This window comes from Vollenhovia emeryi, unplaced genomic scaffold (assembly GCF_000949405.1).
Source record: "Vollenhovia emeryi isolate VEMERY1.0 unplaced genomic scaffold, V.emery_V1.0 DF939120.1, whole genome shotgun sequence".
In the NCBI taxonomy this organism is placed as follows: Eukaryota; Metazoa; Arthropoda; class Insecta; order Hymenoptera; family Formicidae; genus Vollenhovia; species Vollenhovia emeryi.
In genome coordinates this window covers 3,833,192-3,839,287 of record NW_011967246.1, presented here as the reverse complement: position 1 = coordinate 3,839,287, position 6,096 = coordinate 3,833,192, and the positions used below count along the sequence as shown (strand labels likewise).

Genomic DNA, 6,096 nt, shown 5'->3' with positions numbered 1-6,096 from the left:
CAGTGTGGACCTCCCTACTGGACTCTAGGCGGGCGTCTCACCAATTCGACCACTGAGCCAGGTTCAAACCCTGGCTGAGGCAACATTTTTCGCAATGAATTTCTTTAATTATAATCTGCCAGCCACGGGTCGTCATACGATTTTCTACATTGGCTAAATAATTGTGTTTGTTGCGTGAACGAAATCGTTCGGCTGAATGTTACAAAAGGATCCTGCGCATGTTCACTCAACCAAATTTGTGTGTTGATACAATGAAATTTTCCAACTACATTTTTGCGACGTATCAACCGAAAGATATTTGTCTGCCCATATCCAAACGAGAAATTCAGCTGGGTCAACTAAATTTTGTTTCATTCAACAAACTGGGTCTCTCGGTTGTGCACGCGCGAGAACGGCGCACGATTGACGCGCCCCGTCTCCGGACAAAGACAGTCCAGGGCACGACGTACCGTCGCGCGACGGAGTAGAAGAGGAAGACGGCCGCTATCGCATCTGCTGTCTCCGATAAGGCGACACGCGGCCTGGTAAGCACTTGATACTCTAGCGACGTTTACGAAATGCGTATCGCACGCGATACTTAAAGGAGAGCGAGGCACCTGGAGTCGTTTCAGGCGTTAGGGACGCAGGAAAGGAGCCTCTGTCCGCGCTGCGACTCGGACTCCGGTTTCCCCGAGCGGCGGGGCCGCGCTCGCCGATCCTCCGAACATACGGGAGACACTTGGGAAAAGGCTGGGGGAAGACAGAAAGAGAGAGAGAGAGAAAGAGAGGAGTGCGCACCCAGCTGACACTTGGCTGGCGTTGGATCGCCACGTAGCCCACGCGTCCCAGCGGCGGCGAGAGGTCGACGAGAGGCGAGGATCGAGGAAAGGTGATCCCGTGGACGAGCTGTGTCGCCACCGCGTTACGACGAGCGAGCCGCGGTAGAGCCGAGGTCGCGCGGACGGATAGTACGTGGCGTTTCGGCGTGCCGACGGCGGCGGCGATTGGCACAGAGAACGACGGCACAAACCCCACGATCGACGAGCATCGCGCGCGCCGGTCGCGCTCGCACTGAGTCGCGACCGGACGGGTACCGCGCGCGTACGATAGCGCGCAACGCGCCGGTCACGTGGCACCGCGTCACGTGACGCACGTGACGCCACCGCCGCGAACTTACGAACCGCGCGCGCACGTGATCGGCCGGCGAGTTAAAGGGACGCGGGGTTTAAATGGAAGCGCGGCGGGTCCCGGCCGTGACGCCACCTTCGGCTTATCGCCCGCACCGGGCGCTCCGAGTTGAGCAATTAGGTCGAGGAGGGATTCAACGGGCCTCGAATTCTGCACAGCGACGAAACCGAGGTGGAAACCGCTGAGAGCATTGCACTCTCTAAAATTTGTGGAGTGAAATGTTTACTCCATTGGAGTTAATATTCACTCTGTTGGAGGAAATATTCACGCCAATAGGGTGAACATTTCACTCCATGGCAGTGTTTTCACTCCACAAATTTTAGAGAGCAGTGTACAGATTAGCGGCATTACTGGGCATTAGGCCTTGCTGGGGCAAATAAGATAATAAGATAAAGTAATGCCCACTGGGCATTAGTGGGCATTGGTGTACAAGATTTTGGTCCGCGGTATCCCCCTCGCACTGAAAAAAATTTCTGGTTGAATATGGCCGAACCAGATAATTCCTGTAGGATTTACCAGAATTTCTGTAGTCCTACAGAAATTCTGGTAAATCCTACAGGAATTATCTGGTTCGGCCATATTCAACCAGACATTTTTTTCAGTGCGGATGAAACTCGATAGATCTCGATCGGCGACGAAACTGGCGACTTTCGAACTCAAACGCGGCTGAATCTCGCGATGCGACATACGTCTATACTGAAAAAGAATCTAATAGATTCAACCAGTCGTCTGTTTAGAAAATGGACGAATCAGAATCCCCTTCAGGATTTACCAGATTTGTAGTGAAGTCTAGCAAACTTCTGGTTATGAAATATCTTTCATGGTAAATTCTAAAGGAATTCTGGTAAATCCTATAGGAATTCTGATTCGTCCATTTTCTAACAGACGACTGGTTGAATCTGTCAGACTTTTTTTTCAGTGTACGACAAATCCTTGTGCGTTGACTTCCGACATCGACTTGAGTCTTACAACGGAATCGAAAACGGTAACGACGATCTTTCTGCCGAGACCCTAAAGAGGCTCAGCAGCAAAATCTCGCTGCGAATTAACATTCGAGAAGGAGGTACATTACTAAAAAGGACATATGACAGAAACGTATAGCTGGCATATAAAATGTAGATAGATAGGTTTCTTTTTCGTTGAACGTAAGGGTGATAAGATCAATCAGAGATTGGAGGTGATTAGAGAGAAGTGTGCGAGACGAACGAAGGTTTAGCGTTCGAAGAAATCCAAACGTAAAAGCGACGAGACATCAAGGGGGTTAAGGATACGTTCTAATTAACGCCGCGATTCCGGGAAGCTTAATACGATCCGCAAAAATACAATAGACTTTTCGATCTCGATTAAGAGCGTAACCCCGGTGCAGCAAGTGGGACAGCGATAAATGGACTCGGTTCCCAGAATGACGGCGGTAAAGAGACGACGCTTTTTGTCAGCGTCGTCCCTCGCGATGTTACATAAGAAGCTCGTCTCTCCCACGAATCTCTCCTCCCGCTCGAAAGTGCGTCCGTCGAAATGCTTTACGGCCACTTGCGACAGAAAGTTCGCGAGCCTTCGTACACTTTTCCACGCCCGTCGTTGATCAGAAGCGCAGATCGAGCTTCAATTAAGATTATCACATTTCAATCCATGCCTTCCAGCGCGCGTCTCTCGATTCGTGATGCGGACGAAGTTGCACGGATACTTTTTAATAAGACTGTACGTGACACTCGTGCGACAGCCCTTGACTGATTTATAATCGGAAGGAATGCCGGGCCTACCTTATCTCCCCAGTTCGGGGCAGGGCACAAAGTACCGGCCGAAGAATTCAGGCCCCGAGATATCGCAGTCGGATAGCTCTTCTTGGGACTTACGTGTCCTGTGCTACACAAAGTTCTTGAAAACCTATTATCCGTGCATTCATTTTCAATACTTTAGATTCGAGCGCCGGTGGACTCGAGCAAAGTTTCGCGGAGCTCGAGTGCTCCGAAGGGAGAATTCTCCTTATCTCTCCGGCTCTCCGGAACACGAGTAGTCACCCGGAGCCACTTTGTCAGGGTATCCTTGCGGAAACCGCTTAGCTCGACCGACGTAAATCAGCATCGACTGCGAAGCGTCGGGCGGGAAAGAAAGAAGCTTGGCACTGTCTGCGAGAAAAGAGGGACACAAAGAGCGGAATGCAGTCCGGCGAGGTGCGTGAGGAAACTCGCAGTCGCGGAATTTTGGCGAAAGTATACCGGGTGTCCTCGGTACGCGCTTGGAGGCTGATCGCCTCCCCTCAACGTTCACTTGATTCAACCAGTATAACTTCATCTTAGTTTATCCTGTTCGATTGCAATTAAAATTATTTTCGTCAACTTTTCCGCGAACACTCGCACCGTCACGACTTCAACGATCTTGAACCTTGACGCGGGAAAAAAATGCTGTTCAGTTAAGAAAAATGAAGTTGCTTGAATGAAACAACGTCATGGGCTGCCACAAACATAGGTAATTCGTGGAAAGAATTATTTAACGCCAGCAATTGATTAAACAATGCAGAAAAATTGCATGACGACTAATGGCTGGTAAATTCTAATTAAAGAAATTTATTGCGAAAAATATTACCTCAGCCAGGGTTTGAACCTGGACCTCCCTACACTCTAGGCGGGCGTGAACCAATTCGACCACTGAGGTATGTGGTAATATTAGTCGCAACAAACAGTACTACTGATGACATCTTCGCGTTAATTTTTCTGCTAGAACACTTCCGCTAGAAGAAGAATAAGTAATCCACTCAATTGTGTTTGCTAGGGATGTTAATTTCAACCATTCAACTAAATGTCCAGATAAGACGAACCGTCTGATGTTCTTCATTCATCGATACTGACGTTGTTTCAACGATTTCATTTCAATTGCACTGATCTTGTCGATACAACATCATTTTTTTCACCGCGTACAAATACCTGGTAATGCAATTTTCAAAACAATATTGCCAATATTTTTAATTAATCTCGTCAATACGATTATGATCACAAAAATACGTCGCAACGAAGCTCAGCATCGGGATTTCATTTTCAATTCTGGTTGAGAGGATACGAGGATCAGGGCCGGGGCTTTCGATCCGGGAATGTCAAGGGCCCCTTCCTCAAGTTCCAGGGTGCGACGATTCTGACGTTGCCGGGCTCGTTGAATAAATACGCGGGCGTGAGAGAAGATCTCGATGAGTTAAGGAACGTGTGTGGATATATTTCGCGCCTCTCGTCGCGTCGCGTCGCGTCACGTCGCGTTGCGGCGGCGGCCACGCGCTCTTCGGCGCCGTTTGATTTACGGCGGCCATAAATAGCATTCGCGAGTGGCTTTTTCCTGCCGGCACGGCAGCAATAACCATTTAGAACAGGCCGCTTTGCTGTGATATTGCTCGCGCTCTCCTGCTAGAGATTAGCCATCTCATTAGCCAAAAAGATCACCGGTACTCGACGAGTGGCTGTGTACACGAAGAATCCCGAAGAAATACAGTAGAGAACATAATAGTAAGAGAAATATATAAAGAGCTGAATTTTACTATTGCATATTCATTCAATATACGCCCTCAGAAAGGATTTCTGTCACTGAAAAAATGTTCTTGACGCATTTATATTTCTCACAACCTCAATTAGTATAAAAGTAAGACAATATCAAAATAAAATCAATAATTCCTTTTCTCCTCTATCGAATTAAAAAAGATTGACTTACTATATTGAGACAGGAGTAACTTGTATAAATGTAAGTTTACATATTCTTGCGTTTGGAATGAATTTTCCCTCCATTTTACGACGCGCAAAGATAGCACCGCGATATTCAACAAAAGACGATGCATACTATCATTTTATTCTAGATTTTGGAATTTTTCATTTAAGATTAAAATATTCCCTTCTCTACACTGATAAAAAAATATCTTAATAAAAAAAATATTACTTTACTCAAGAAAATTATTTATTCGGTGGCTCATTATTTAATTTGATTTTTTACTATAATCAAATTATATTAATTAAAAGCGTTAACGAAATATAAATTTAATGTGTTGCACGAATAACCGAAGTCTATTCAAAAGTCTCTCCTTTATTCCATCTTTCGAAATAAGAATTGTATTAAATGAATTGTGTTATATTAAAAATTATATTACAATTATTACTTTGAGTTTGTTGCTTGCAATATTAATTTTAACGTAAAGTTAACATTCAAGTGTTATACTATAATTTATATCGTAGTTCAATTCTACGACGTTCTCCTTCGGTATTTGACGCCTCCGAGCAGTGAGACTTTCATGTTAAAATAAACTTCCGACAATGCATGGGGGGGAAACACAAAGCAGTGAATGCAGCGTGGAATATCACGGGAATCGATTTCTTCGTATACATTCTACGTATACCTCGGAGCGATCGAGAGAACCGCTATCGCTGAGTAAGCACATCGGCAGACAGCTGTAGGCGTCTTGGCTCTCGCCAGACACAAAGAACCGATTTGAAGACGACAACGTCGGTGTCGTGTATAAAGTTGCGTTCACAACGAGCAATCTCCTTCCCCGAATAACGGCTCAAATAAGTGTCGCCGAAATGATAAGTCGACCGGAAAAATCCGGACAGTCACGTCTTATTAATTGCAACAACAAAAAAACACTCCGATTTTTACAGCTTGTGCGAGAATAATAAAATCGTCATTGAAAATCGCCCGTAAATTAATAAATATATAGAGGAAAGTCCCTTATAATGAGATAGGCTCCTACTATGAGCTAGCGGAGCTTCTGCTAAATCGATAGGCATCGTCTGTTGGTTCCACCATGAATTTACTGCCCTTGGAGCGAAATCTGTTTAGTGGAAAAATCGATTGTTAGATCGTGTAATCGTTGCGAAGAAAGATTTGTGATTGAATTTGAAAATTGAAAACCTACTATCTCAGAATCCTATCTTATAATAGAGGACTTTCCTCTATACA

General features: G+C 45.6%; 1 protein-coding gene across 3 annotated transcripts in view; it reads right to left on the bottom strand.

The window, feature by feature from the left end:
* The window catches only part of LOC105570662 (sterile alpha and TIR motif-containing protein 1), a 62,358-nt gene that overhangs the window by 27,902 nt on the left and 28,360 nt on the right, over positions 1–6,096 (bottom strand). Inside the window, exon 1 of one of the 3 annotated variants that reach the window (XM_012028053.1) lies at positions 778–1,390. The exons of the other annotated variants lie outside the window; for them this stretch is intronic. The gene's annotated coding sequence lies outside the window, so the exon portion shown is untranslated. Of the gene's footprint in view, positions 1–777; positions 1,391–6,096 lie in introns of those variants that run through there. 3 annotated transcript variants of the gene reach the window in all.